Source organism: Scyliorhinus torazame, chromosome 15 (genome assembly GCF_047496885.1).
Source record: "Scyliorhinus torazame isolate Kashiwa2021f chromosome 15, sScyTor2.1, whole genome shotgun sequence".
Classification (NCBI taxonomy): domain Eukaryota; kingdom Metazoa; phylum Chordata; class Chondrichthyes; order Carcharhiniformes; family Scyliorhinidae; genus Scyliorhinus; species Scyliorhinus torazame.
This window is the reverse complement of record NC_092721.1, coordinates 151,221,013-151,236,770: the sequence shown is the minus strand read 5'-3', so window position 1 is coordinate 151,236,770 and position 15,758 is coordinate 151,221,013.

Here is a 15,758-nt window from a genome sequence, read left to right as displayed (position 1 = left end):
CTGGTCATTTTTAGGACTGGTTGGCTACTGCCGAAACCATATTGACGGTTTCGCCACTAAAGCAGCGCCCCTTTCCGAACTTCTCAAGAATCAGGCACCTTGGGAATGGCTTCCACAGCATACAGATGCCGTGGATGCTTTAAAAAGAGCACTCAGCACAGCCCCCGCACTAAAGGCCCCAGATCCACTTTCCCTGTACGCAATCGAAGTAGCAAGCACCGACCAAACACTTTTGGCCGTGCTCCTCCAGGAACGCCATGACCAATTACGCCCAGTAGCATACGCCTCACGCGTGTTAGACCCTGTGGAGCAAGGATTTTCTGCCTGTGAAAGACACCTGCTCGCAGTTTTTTGGGCAGTACAGTACTTCACCTACATTACAGGACTCAACCCCATCACCATTCTCACTGAACACACCCCAACACAGCTATTGTTAGACGGTCGACTTAAAGATGGCACCGTCAGCCAAATCCGCGCAGCCCGTTGGACCCTTCTTTCACAGGGACGGGACATTACAGTAAAAAGAACCAAGACCCACCTTCCTTGCCGATAATTTGCAGTATGCAGGCACCCCTCACGAGTGTGAGATCATCACCAAAAAACAGAGCACAGGCCCATTATACCCAAAACACCTCCCAGGAAAGCAGGTAATACACCCCAGAGACCCCAGCCCCCAGACACGTGCGCACTCCTGAAGATTTATGTGGATGGCTCCTCCACAGTGTTAAATGGAAAAAGAATCACCGGTTGCGGTATTTACGTAGAGGACGCGCAGAGACGCGCCCTAGATGAGATTTTACGAAAGTTGCCAGGACACTTAGGCTCGCAGGCAGCAGAACTGGCAGTGATCGCTTATATTGTAAACCACCCCGACTCGTTCCCGACCCCAGCAGACATCTATTCGGACAGCTTGTATGTCTGCAATAGTTTGACGGAATTCCTACCCCGTGGGAAACGAGAGGATTTGTTTCCGCGGACGGTAAACCCCTACCTCAGCCCCATTACTCCGCCATATCTTAGAGACAGCGAAGGATCGAAAATATGGAATAATTAACGTTCGCAGTCATCACCGTCCCCCCCCCCCCCCCCCCCCCCCCCCCCCGGTAACGTTAAAGCAGACGCCCGAGCGAAGGCAGGCTCCAGGCATGGTTATTTTTGGAACCCCCCCAAGAGCACCCCAGTACACGCAGTTCAGGTCTCACAGACCAATATTCAGGATCCAGTGAAGGCACAGAAAGAGGACGAGAAACTCAGGGAAGTTTTAAAGGGTACCTTCCCAGCCCTGTATGATAAATACAAGAATGCAATAACCACACATGACGGTGTGATTTTAAAGGATGGCATTTATATAGTTCCCAGCCAGGACAGGTACCAGATCATTTGTCAGTTCAATGACAATCATGGACACCAAGGTATTGAACCCACCCTAGCCCACCTCAGACCGCTCTGCTGGTGGCCTGATTTAAAAGCCGATGTTACCCACTACATAGAGAATTGCTTGATCTGTGCCCAGAACAATCCGGACAGATATGCGAAAAAGGCTCAACTTAGTCAATCCCCGCCCCGTTAATGGACCCTGGGCAAATCTACAGATAGACTATATAAGACCCCTACACCCTTGCAGAAATGGTTATAAGTGTGTGTTGGTGGTCATCGACACCTTCACAAAATGTGTGGAAGCATTTCCATCAAGAACTAATACGGCCAAGACAACAGCTAAAATACTAACACAGCACATCTTTACAAGATGGAGCCTCCCCCGCAGTATAGAATCCGATCAAGGCTCCCATTCACAGGACGTGTAATGAAAAACGTCCTCACGATTTTAGGCATTCGACAAAAGTTTCACATAGCATACCATCCCCAGTCAAGTGGTATTGTAAAGAGGATGAACAGGACATTAAAAGCCACCCTCAGGAAAATGGTACAGCAGAATAACAGCACCTGGGATTCCGTTCTCCCATTTGCTTTAATGTTTCTAAGGAACATGGTATCCACGTCCACAGGAAACACCCCCTACACTCTCATGACCGGATGCCCCATGAAAGGGACAGAGTATTTATTGGGACTGGATTTGGCCAGCCCTGCAGTCACAGCCCGCACGCATGAAAATGCTGTACAACAATTGATAGAGAACATAAAGGCAGTCCAACTCGCAGCAGCTGTGAGACTTGGGACCAGGAAGAAACAGAGCAAGGCTTGTTTTGACAAAACAGTACACGCCACTGAGTTTGCAGTAGGGCAGCAAGTGATGCTTTCCCTATACAACCCCAGTTCATTCCTTTCCCCTAAATTCTCTGGACCGTACTCCACTTCGGACAAAGTGAGGCCCTCGGTATACAAGATTACATATCCCAATGGCAAGTCTGCGTGGTTTCACATAAAGCAGCTCAAGGCTTATGGCTCGCAGAATAGCCACACACACCACATCCTGCTCGCAGCAGCAGACAAGCACGCCCCGCCCACAGATGACGTTTTCCTACCCTCCCTAACCAGTCCAGCCCGTCCTCAGATATGACTTCAACTCCACCCCCAGAGGCATGACTCCGCTTATCCTTCCTTCAACCAGCAGCGACAGCGACAGTGATAGCGATCACGATGACGATAGCCACAGCACACCACGTTACGATTATCCCCCTGTACCAGGCCCCACTCCCAGCAAATCCAAGCATGATTCCACTGACCCCTTCGAGACTACATATATCAAAGACCCTGACCCAGACCCACCACTTGATGATTACGGATTGAAGCATAGTAGCTCCAACCTCGACACACGATTCTGGCACCGAGACAATTCGTTCAGGCTCATCCGGAATGATGAGATGGACCCCAATTCACCCCAAGCAGCTTTAGCATGATTACTACAGTCAAGAGTTTGGCAGCTGGGAGAAGATGATGACATAGAGTCTGACTCCCACCAAACAAATCCCTTTGCGACCCTGTTCGCTATTGAGCAGTGAGGTGTCCAAATGATGGAAAAAAGGAACCGATGGAGAGATACAGTGTCCTTTCTGATGGAACCTGCACCATGTTTGTTGTATGTTTGTTCGTTAGTGTTAATGTTAAGTGTTGTTTGTAAACTTGAAAGTTTTTCACGTCACCACTCCTTTGATGCCCAATGCCTGTTAGAGGAACAAGTTTGTCCCCAGACAACAGTTCAGAGGAATTAGTTTAGAGGTACAAATTTATCAGCAGACAATAAGGCAACCCCCACAATGACCCATTCTTACCCGTTCTTGCTGGTTGCTCAGGCAGTGGAGAAACGGCACTGGTCCCCACCCTGTCTGAGGACCCCCCTCTGGTCAGCTATGGTCGGGTAGGGCACAAACGGCATTGATCACCGTTCTACCCGGGGATTCCACCCATTTCTTACTCGCCGCAGCCCATACGCACCCCATTTTGGCTCGTTACGTTCAAAATTCTTTTGTTTGTTTTTGGCGACCGTTAGGTTGCTTCCGTATGCTATTTACATCCTAAAACACTAGGATGGTCGATCGCACAGGCTGTGAGACAGCTCGTGCTATGTCAGTATTTTTCTCGGATGTCTTGTCCCGAATATTTGTTTTTTTTAAAATGAGGGAGTCACAAATGGTGACCAATTATAAAGGGAAATTGGCAACAAAGGACAGGCAGACAGACATACGAGATCTTAAGCAAGATAATAACAGATATTATGCTTGTGTCCACAGAACTCCCGAACCTCAGGAAAAGAAGACAGAAAGTCGGAAAGGTGATGACAACCATCATGTTCACCTGGATCTTAGCGGGATCCCTTCAGTTGCGCACAGACGCTACCCCCCTGACCCCTACCACACAAGCCGTGAATGATTCCCACCCCCGCAATACACAGAACCCCGAGATAGCTAGCCCCGCGACAGCTAACAAAACCCCGACCTGGTGTGATATGTTTATCACCTGGTACACACTATCGTATGTAGCAGAAGCCCTCTTAGTACTGGTGATACTTTGCAGTGTCGTGCAGACACGTAGAGTCAGGAAATGGCGAAAGAGAGCCTTCCTCTCTCGCACCCCGGTATGCAGGGTTAGGTCCCCCATTTTCGTTTTCCACCAAACCCCCGAACCCCTTGACATGAATTAAAGTGCATCCGTTTCTCTTTATGTACTCTGTTAAATAAAGAAATGTAAACCTCTGTGCCTGACTGCCAGGCCAGAGAAATTTGTGTGCTGCTATTTTGTACAGTTTAAGATGTTATAGATTATTTTTGGGATTGTTTGAGTGAGGATAGTTTATTGAGAATAGTTAGAGGTTCCAGTTTTTTTATTTTTCTGTAATGCATGCATTAATGTCATAGCGCCCTGTAGGGTTTTATAATAATGGATGTATTTAAAATCATTTAGGTAAAATTGTGTTTCTTAGGATAGGGTAGAGTAGAGCCTGATTATGGGTGCCCCGTTTGGTCAGAGAACAAAGACGATGCAGTAATGTGATCCTTCACACTTCGCATTGAGGATCACAAGGAGAGCGTGTAGCCATCTGGGATGGCCACGTCCCGATAGCAAAATGTACACTTTGCAAAGAATGCAGGGAAAATTGGACAATACAGAGAAAGCAAGCAGGTGCAAGGTTTGTCTGTTGATTGGAGCTATAGCTCCCAGACAAGACCGAGACTGCAGAACCATCTACATACTAATGAGATATCTCCGGGGACAAAAGGGTAACATTTAGGTAAATAATGCAAAGACAGACACCCCGGCGCCAGAGGAGACTAAAACAAAGCAGACCAATGACCACCTAGGACACGCCCAGCAATCAGGGAACCCACCCCTCTATTGGAGGAAAATCGATACGAACGATTGGGAAACGGCCCAATTAATTGGAGCCAAGTTCAAGGCCCGCCCAAAAGCCTGCAAAGCCCTTTCGAGTATAAAAAGGACTCCCCAAGAGAGAATCGCTCTCTTGGCCTTGGCTCTCAGCGAGGAGAGACCTGCCAAAGCTGCTCCAGACCAAGTAAGTTCCAAGACAACGCACGCTACGAGATAGACGTCATAGTTGCTACCCTGTAAACCGCTCAACCCAACAGCCTCAGAACCGAGGCTGTTCCTCTGACTGAGTGGGCACCCAAAGCTAAGTATAGGCTTTTTGTAGTAGTGGTAGTTTAGTCTGTAGAGTTTATGCATGAGTAGATTTGACTGTGTGTCAATAAATGAGCATTGCTTTTGAACTTACTAACTGGTGTATCGAGTCTTTGATCAGTATTCGGTTTTGAACCTTGTGGCGGTATCGAAAGATATCTGGCGACACTTGAGCAAACGTAATTAAACAGATCCAAATAAAGAGAGAACACAATTAGCAACCGATTCGCGCCGTCCCCCCGGGGATTCTCTGACCTGGCGGGTTTCATAGAATCCCGCCCACAGTATTCCATGTGTGGTTTTACCAATGTCTTGTACAACTTGAACAAGACGTCCCAACTCCTGTATTCAATATTCTGACCAATAAAACCTAGCATGTTGAATGCCTTCTTCACCACCCTGTCCACCTGCGACAACACCTTCAAGAAGCTATGAACCTGTACCCCTAACTCGCTTTATTCTATAACTCTCCCCAACTCCCTACCATTAACTGAGTAGGTCTTGCCCTGATTCGATCTATCAAAATGCATCACCTCACATTTATCCAAACTAAACTCCATCTGCCGTTCATTGGCCCACTGGCCCAATTGGTCAAGATCCTGTTGCAATCTTATATAACCTTCTTCACTATCCACTATGCCACCAATCTTGGTGTCATCTGCAACAACCTTGTCAAAGGCCTTGCTAATGTGGAGAAAGTCGACTGCACTGCGCTCATCTACGTTCTTGGTCATCTCTTCAAAAAACTCAATCAAATTCGTCAGACATGACTTTCCCCTTACAAAGCCATGCTGATTTTCCCTAATTAGCCCTTGCCTGTCTAAATGCCCTCTGAATACCTTCCAATAATTTACCCACTACAGAAGCAAAGCTAACCGGTTTGTGTTTCCTAAGCTTATCCCTACAGCCCTTCTTAAACAAGGGCACAACATTTGCTACCCTCCAATCATCAGGTACCTCTCCTGTGGCTGTCGATGATTCAAATATCTCAGCTAGGGGGCCGGCAATTTCCTCCCTAGCCTCCCACAACATCCTGGGATACATTTCATCAGGTCCCGGGGATTTATCTGTCTTGATGCGCTTTAATCCCTCCAGCACCTCCTTCTCTGTAATGTGTACATATCACAAGACATCACTTTTTATTTCCCCAATTTCCCTAACATTCATGCCTTTCTCAACAGTAAATAATGATGAGTCACCCAAGACCGGAATTGAATCCAGGTCCCTGGCACTGTGAGGATGCTGTGCTAACCACTGTGCCACCCCATGTAAGGTAAGGTTAGAGCAGGCATTGTCAAACTCAGGGGCGCGACCCGTGGGTGGGTCGCGGGCGGGTGTCGGGAGGATCGCGGAGCCGTCCGTCGTGGCGCTCCCAATCGCGCAAATCTGCGCGCAACAGCCGGAGCAGCTGGCTGTTAATAACGCCGGCTGCAAGCGGCCTTCAAAATGGCCACGATCATGTAAATCAAATACGGCCGCACTGCGCATGCCTGCCCGATCATCGGTGCTTTTTTTTTTAAATGCTCGCAGCTTTTTGTTTTACAAGTTCGGGGGGGTTTTATTCATTTATGTTATTCATTTAATTTTTATCTTTTTCATTTATTTTATTCATTTTTCTTTACAAGTTCGGGCAGATTTATTTGTTAAAATTTTACAGGAAAAAAATGCAGAACTTTGGACAGATGGAGACTCCATACTTTCCAATACCGGAAGGCTTCACCTTTATCCTACAGGTTCCATTGGAGGAGTGTGTACGAGGGCCATAGGGACCCAAAACAATTTCCTCCATTTTTGTCAGCCGCAAACAAGGTAAGAGAAAATGGTGGGTCACGCAGGTCGGCCGGCGTGGGTCGCGAAGATCGGCCGGGTTGGGTCCTGAAGGTTGGCCGGTTGATAAAAATGGGTCACCGGAAAAAAAGTTTGAAGAACACTGGGTTAGACAGTCTGTGGTGAAGTGGTAATAGAAGTAAGAAGGTTGGTGTAGACTGGATGGGCCGAATGGCATCCTTCTGCACTGTAGGAATTCTATGAGGTAATCAAACCAGCACCTTTAATACCCATTCCAGCATTTGAGGAACCTTTTACGAGAGCACTAATTAATTGCTTGGGGCCCTTGCCTATAACCGAAAGTGGGAATCAGTTGACCATAATGGATGTGTATTCTGGATTTCAGGAGGCAATTCCATTAAGAAATATTACATCCAAGAGGGTTGTAGAGGAGTTGGCCAAATTTATTACTAGATATGGACTACCCAAAGAAATTCAATCAGATCAGGGATCAAATTTTATGTCAAAGTTATTCAAGGAAGTTATGGATAGCTTAGGAATAAAGCAATTTAACTAAAGAGGTGTATCATCCGGAAGCACAAAGTGCATTAGAAAGATGGCATCAAACTCATGTTGAGGGATTATAGTCAGGATTATTCAGATGATTGGGATAACGGAATTCTATTTGTACTATTTACAATTAGGGATGCACCCAATGAATCAACTAAATTCAGTCCATTCGAATTGATTTTTGGTCATGATGTGAGAGGACCACTTAAATTGACCAAAGAGAAATTGATGAGTCAGCGGTCGGAGAGTACATTGTTGGACTATGTCAAATTTTAGGGAGGGATTATCTAGGACTGGTAAATTGGCTGGGAAATATCTAAAATTGTTAGAACTGGTGATGAAAAAAAGAGACGGATAAGAAATCAAAAATTCGTAGTTTTGTTAGTGGGGAGAAATTACTAGTATTGTTACCAATGGTAGATGAACCATTAAAAGCAAGATTTAGTGGGTCATAGCAAATTGAAAGGAAATTGAGTGAGGTGAATTATTTGATTAAAAACGCCAAACACAACTCCTTGACAGAGTTAATGAAGAGCTGAAGGCTGGGGAGCAGCGGGCATTGGGAGCCTCATTGAACAGGAGGAATCAGTGATGGGGACACAGAGGAGAAACCTAACTTGGAAAGGCAGAATAGGGAGAAACCTGAAATCGCACAGGAACTCTAGCATTCTAGCAGGTCGTCTGCATGACGAGCAGAGGAACAACAACAAATTCAACAAGAGAGGGAATTAATTGCAAGACAACAGTTTGCAATGAAAGAAAATGTAGGAACTGTGAAGCACCTCGAGCAGTCAAATTCTTATCATGGTAGTGACACCAAATGTGATGATGAGAATCCCTGGTCAGAAGGGACAGATGAAGGACTGGAGCTGACTCATCGTTTCACAGAGATCATCTGCTGTGGTGGAATGTTAGATTTGGAGGCTGAAGAGCTTGTGCTAAATATGAGAACCCGTCGTCATGCAGCTTAAGAAAAATTGCTGGAAGCTATCACTGAGATCTCCGATCTGCTTGATAATGCCAGGATTACTCAGACAGAAGTTATGCAAGAGCCTTCCTGAAGGAAACTGTGATTACCTATGCATTATCACAACTGCAACATGTGGGAAGACTAAAGTGGACTCAATTCATGTTGATGGTTGCCTGGTTAATAATTTAAAATGATAAATTGAATAGATTATAAGTTGTATGTAATATGAAGAAATGTCTAATGTTAAAAAAGTGTTTGAGAAAAATGAAGCCACCTGTTTACATTGCGGGTTCATTTATTTTAAAGGGGGAGGTGTGACAATTTGAAGATTTTAGGATAATTGGATTATAAATGTATTGCACAATTTAAGGTTTAAAAGCCTGGGGTTAGAATGTGTTTGACTGCAATGGTCATGTTTTTTAAAATAATTTGATTCTGCAGGGCCTGGGTGGTTTCAGCAGCCAGCAGGTGAAATTGACAAAGGAATGTGCTTTTCAGTCTGGGCTAAGGCATAGTAGTTTGATTGGGTAGTTAATGTGCTTTCAGTCTCTGGAAAGTTAATTTATTTCTTAGCTTGGGGAGATGATGTCAGTGCTGGCTGGAGCTCAGAGAGAGGGTTTTTGGAGAAAAGCTTTTGGAAGTGAAGTCTGATTGGGAAAAAAAAGAGAGTAATAATATTTTAAAAGCAGAATAATCTTGTTTGAAGACAAGGAAGAGTCTGAAATATCCCAGTTGAAGTAGCTACTTAAAGATATTCAGCCAGAGTCTGAAGGCATTCTAACAAGAGCCAGAAACTGTTCTGTAAAGCAACTATATGCCCTGTTGATTTTTCAGCTGGATTGAAAGCTGAATGTTTCTTTTCTTGTTGTTCAATGGGAAGTGGAGTAGTAGTGTTAAGGCATAATTGTAAGGTGTTCTTTTTTGTAAGGTGTTCTTTTTGGATTTAAAAAGTTTAATATTGCATTTGTAATAAAGTGTTTTATTTTTGAAATATCCAAGCCCTATTTTTTCATGCAATCACTCACGGAGTGAATCATTCTTCCCAAACAGTCTTACAAATAAACTAAAATTATGGGATATCAGTTAAGTATCTGAGCCACTGTTGGGGTCTGGTATAGGATCATAACAAAGTCTGTGTTACATTCTTGAGATAAGCCTTCAGGTTGTCTTTGAAGCTCTTTCTTTGTCCTCCTCTTATTCCTTGAGCTGGGTGAAGAATATTTGCTTTGGCAGTCGGGACTCTGACACATGGCCAGCCCAGCGGAGTTAGTTTTGGATGATCATGGCCTTAATGCTGGTGCTCATGACTCCTTCAAGGACGCTGATGTTGGTATGTCTGTCTTCCCAGCTGATGCAAAAAATCCATCTCAGACAGTATTGATGATACCTCTCCAGGGCTTTGAGGCCTATGTGTATTCCAGGTTTCTGTGCCGTATAGCAGAGTTGGGAGGATGACTGCCTTGTACTCGGATCTTGGTATCAACACGAATGTTGCGGTTGTAGAAGACTCTCGTCATTAGGTGTCCGAAGGCAGCGCTCACACATTGGATACGATGTTGGATCTCTGCGTTGATGTCAGCCTAAGCTGAGAGGTGGTTCCCCAAGAAGGGGACATGTTCCATGTTTGCGAGGCTTTCACCATTGATTTTGATGAAGCGGGAGACTGGATCTTGTCCTGGGTTGGGATGGTAAAGGCCTGGAGTTTTCTTGAGCTTGAGACCGATGTTTTGCTATGCTTCCGCGAAGGTGTCAAGCATGGCTTAGAGATTCTCTTCTGAGAGAGTAGTGATGATGTTGTCATCCGCATACTGAAGTTCCCACAAACAATGTCAGTGTTTTCTTCTTGGATTTCAACCGGTTGACGTTGAAAAGTTTCCCGTCCATCCTGTAGACAATGTCCACTCCACTGGGCAGCTTGCTCTTAACAAGGTGAAGGACGGTGGTGATGAAGATTGCGAAAAGGGTGGGAGATGATAGCACAACCCTGCTTGACTCCGAACGTGACCTCAACAGGTCTCATTTCCGTTGGTGAGGACTGTTGCCGACACCTTGTTATGGAGGAGTCTGAGGATGTGGATGAATCTCCCTGATAGTCGGCCTTTGTCAGGGTGTTCCATAGCACTTCCCGATTGACCCCGTCAAAAGCCTTAGTCAGATCGATGAAGGCCATGTAGAGTGGTTGATGTTGCTCCTGGCTTTTCTCTTGAAGTTGTCAAGCAGTGAAAATCATGTCCGTTGTTCCATAGTTTGGTCGGAAGACACTGGCTTTCTGGAAGGATTTCTTCAGAGACTGGGAGAAGGCGGCTAGCGAGGATACAAGCAATGATGTTCCAGGCGAGGGAGAGTCAGGAGATTCCTTGGTAGTTCTCACAGATCACTTTGTCTCCTTTCTTGAAGGTGATGCTGATGATGGTATCCCTGATGTCGGTGGGAGGAGGGGCGGTTGGTGCGTGTTGCTGGTTTCCTCTAGGTAGACGCCCTGTGCAGGCCATCTTTCAACGTGGATTTGCTGTTGCAGACACACGATCGCTGACAGAAGGTAGGTACAGTTCCAGTGGCAAGAGAACCTCAACGATTGGGGATCTGCCTACTGCTACAGCCTTCATCCACCATCACAGCCGTTGATACCACCCAAAGTATTTTTGTTCAAATTTGTAGCATTTTAACATGTTAAAAAACAAAACAAAAACATTACACTCCCAAATACAATAACCCCTGCACCAACCTCCCCTAACAGTAGCCATAGTTCTGTCTGGTTCTTCCCCTCTGACCTTACTATCATGGGTGACTCTGCCAGGAGTTAAGACTTTTGATGGCATCGTGCTTGGGATCAACGGAATGCTCAAGTCCCTCCACCATGGCAAGGTGGCAATCCACAGATGTTTAACTTCATTTCTCATTCCCTAGGTTGAAGGCAACATTCTGTTTGCTAACTGTGGACAAACAGTTTTGTTGTCCCTTAACAAAGTGAACATACAACCCTCAGCATTGCTATTTGGGTTGTCATTCATACGTTTTCTCACTAGAATTTTTGATTCCTGAAAAACGTTATCTTGGGTGGGATCCTCTGTCTTGCCGCACCCGATTTCTGTTGCAGCACACCCCCGCAGGCAGCGAGATTCTCCATCCAGGCAGCTGATCAATGGGGTTTTCCATTGTGGGCACCACTACGCCGGCGGGAAACGCTGGGCGTGAGTGCGCTACTGGCAAAACGGAGGATCCCGCCGACGGAGAATCCAGCCCATTATCTTTTTACTCATATTTAAATGGAGCAGCAAAACACTGTCAAAGTAAAATACTGTGGATGCTAGAAATTTAAGATAAAGACAAAGTCCTGGGAAATCTCAGAAGGTCTGGCAGCATCTGGGTGGCGAGGCAAACAGAGTTAACGTTTCAATCCAACCTGACATATCTTCGCAACAGCTTTATGTACCTGTGGCTGGATTTTTATATTGATTTTGGCAACACAGTAATTTCAGAGGTTTGAGCTCATTGTGCAGTCTGCAGCCCCCCAGATTCCCTCAAATTTCTCTTGAGCTTTCAAAATTTGACATCATGCATATGTGCAAAGTTTCATGTGAAGCACAAGGTGCTTAACCTAACTCTGTGGCCAGTCTCCAGGTTAAAGTTACAGCCTTGACACCATTAAACCAAGATGAGAAAATTGTGACCTTTTACACAATGGTTTTATTTTACAGATCAAACTCCATTTGTTTAACTATTGAGCATTTTGTTCAAATCTGTAACCTCATAGCCTGGCATATTCCTCACTCTCCCATTATCATCAAGCCAAGGGATCAACCATGGTCCAAACAAGAGTGCAGGAGAGGGTATGCCAGGGTAACATCAGGCATAACTAAAATGTGTCAACCTGGTGAAGTTACAACACAGGACTACTTGCATGTTGAGCATGCGATAGACAGAACTAAGTCATCATGTAACCAAGGGATCAGATCAAAATTCTGCACTCTGCTACATTCAGTTGTGAATGGGGGTGGACAATTAAACAACGAACCAGAGAAGGAGATTTCACAAATATCCCCATCCCCAAGATGGAGGAGCTGTGCAAAAGACAAGGTTGAATCATTTGCAACCACCCAGGAGTGCCAAGTGGATAGGTTCATCTTGGGCTCCTCCTGAGGCTGCCTGCATCAAAGATGCCAGTCTTCAGCTACATGATATCAAGAAGTGGCTGAAGGCACTGGACACTATAAAGGCTATAGGCCCTGATAACATCTTGGCAAAAGTACTAAAAACCTGTGCTCCAGGAGTAGCCATGCCGTTAAGCAAGCTGTACCAATGGCAGCTTCAGGCAATGTGGAAAATGTCCCAGATTTGTCCTCTTCATAAAAAGCAGAACAAATCCAATCCGGCCAATCACCGTCCCATGAGTCTCCTCTCAATCATCAACTAAGTGATGGAAAGGGCAGCACGGTGGCGCAGTGGTTAGCACAGCTGCCTCACGGCACTGAGGTCCCAGGTTTGATCCCGGCTCTGGGTCACTGTCCATCTGGAGTTTGTACATTCTCCTCGTGTCTGCATGGATTTTGGCCCCACAATTCAAAGATGTGCAGGGTAGGCTACGCTAAATTGCCCCATAATTGGAAAAAATTAATTGGGTACTCTAAATTTATTTTAAAAAACTAAGTGATGGGAGGTGTAGTTGGGAGTGCTATCAACGGCACTTACACAGTAATAACCTGCTCACTGACACTCAGTTTGGGTTCCATTAGGTCACCTCAGCTCGTGACCTCATTACAGACTTGGTCCAAACATGGATAAATGAGGTGAGGTTAAGGGGTGAAGTGAAACATAGAAAATAGGAACAGGAGGGGGTCATTCAGCCCTTCAAGCCTGCTCCAGCATTCACTATGATCATGGCTGATCATCCAACTCAATAGCCGAATACTGCACCCCCCCCACCCCCCCCCCCCCCACCCCCATATCCTTTCATGCCCTTCGCCCCAAGTGCTATATCTAACTGCTTCTTGAAAACATACAATGTTTTGGCCTCAATTACTTCCAGTGGTAACAAATTCCATAGACTTACCACTCTCTGGATGAATTCATCTCTGTCCTAAATGGTCTACCCCGTGTCCTCTTGACCGTGACCCCTGGTTCTGGACACCTCCACTATCGGGAACATCCTTCCTGCATCTACCCTGCGTAGTCCTGGTTAGAATTTTATAGGTTTCTATGAGATCCCCCCCTCATTCTTCTGAACTCCCGCGAATACAATCCTAACCGATTCAATCTCTCCTCACATGTTAGTCCTGCCATCCCAGGATTCAGTCTTGTAAACTTTCACTGCATTCCGTCTATAATGAGAGATTTTGACTACCCTTGACATTATGGCAGCATTTGACAGATGTGACATCACAGAGCCTCGGCAAAACAGCAGTCAATGGGAATCAGAAGGATAATTCCCCACTGGTTGGAGTCATACCTGACACAAAGGAAGATTGTTGTGGTTGTTGGAGGTCAATCATCTCAGTTCCAGGTTATCACTGCTAGAGTTCCTCAGGGTAGTATCCCAAAACCAACCATCTTCAGCTGCTTCATCAATGACCCCCCCCCCCCCCCCCCCCCCCCATCATAAGATCAGAAGTGGCAATCTTCACTGATGTTCAGCACCATTTGCAACTCCTCAGATACTGAAGCATAAGTGGAAAACAACACTCATGCTGCACAAGTATCAGGCAATGACCATCTCCAACAAGAGAGAATCCAACCATCACTGCTTGACATTCAATGGCATTACCATCGCTGAATCCCCCACTATCAACATCCTGGGGCTTACCATTGACCAGGAACTGAACTGCACTAGTCGTACAAATACTGTGGCTACCTACAAGAACGGTCAGACACTGGGAATTCTGAGTAAATAACTCACCTCCTGGCTCCTCAAAGCCTGACCATCATCAACAAGGTACAAGTTGGGAATGCAATGGAATACTCTGCATTTATCTGGATTATTTTGGCACCAACTACATTTAAGAAGCTCAACACCATCCAGAACAAAGAAGTCTACTTGATCAGCACCCCATCCACCAACTTAAACATTCACTCCCTCCACCAGCAATAAACAGTAGCAGCAGTGTGCATCTTTAAAAATAAATTCATTTTTCCAATTAAGAGGCAATTTAGCGCGGCCAATCCACCTACCCTGCACATCTTTGGGTTGTGGGGGTGAGATCTACGCAAACTCCACGCGGACAGTGACCCAGGGCCGGGATCGAAACTGGGACCTCGGCGCCGTGAGGCAGCTGTGCTAACCACTGCACCACTGTGCTGCCCCAGCTGCAGTGTGTATTATATACAAGATGCACTGCAGCATCTCACCAAGACTCCTTCCAAACCTGCAACTTCTACCACCTAGAGGACAAAAGCAGCAAATGCATGTGAATACTGTCACCTGCAAGATCCCCTCCAAACACACCATCCTGACTTGGAATTATATAATAATAATCTTTCTTAGCGTCACAAGTAAGCTTACTTTAACATTGCAATGAAGTTATTGTGAAAATCCCTGAGTCGCGACACTATGGCGCCTGTTCGGGTACACTGAGGGAGAATTCAGAATGTCCAATTCACCTAACAAGCACGTCTTCTGGAACTTGTGGGAGGAAACCAGATCACCCACGCAGACACGGGGAGAATGTGCAGACTCCGCACAGACAGTGGCCCAAGCCGGGAATCGAACCCGGGTCTCTGGCGCTGTGAAGCAACAGTGCTAACCACTGTGCTACCATCGCAGTTCTTTCACTGTCACTGGATTAAAATCCTCTATACCCCTGCCTAATAGCATGGTGAAAGTCTCCGCACCAAATGTACTGCAGTGGTTTAAGAAGGCAGCTCATCACCACCTTCTCAAGGACAATAAGGGATGAGCAACGAATGCTGGCCTTGCCTACATTGCCCACATGCCACAAAAGAATTTTAAAAATATAATTAGGTAATCTATAATTTTCTGAAGTTAGTATTAATGGAGTGAACTCAACTTTTGCAACACCAGAAGCCATTATAAAACAGCACAACCTTCCCCTGTCACCCACCTCCATTATGCCCCTGCCCCATTGACCTCAGGATTGTTTCCTGTTACAAGGCATTGCATAACAAAAAGTGTGACAGAAAATCTTTTACGGTATTTACATATAATGCTGCCTGCTAGCATCATTGTTCAGTTTCAGGATGTCTACTTGAGAATCTAAACTGAGACAGTAAAAATGCTATTTCTCATTGCTGTCTTTTAAAATCATGAATGTTTAAACAGTCCTCTTTCCCATTTCCTGCACGTGAAATCGGATTTTCTTCTCCTACATGCTCAAGTGATTTTGTTTTTTGAAAAAACACCTTG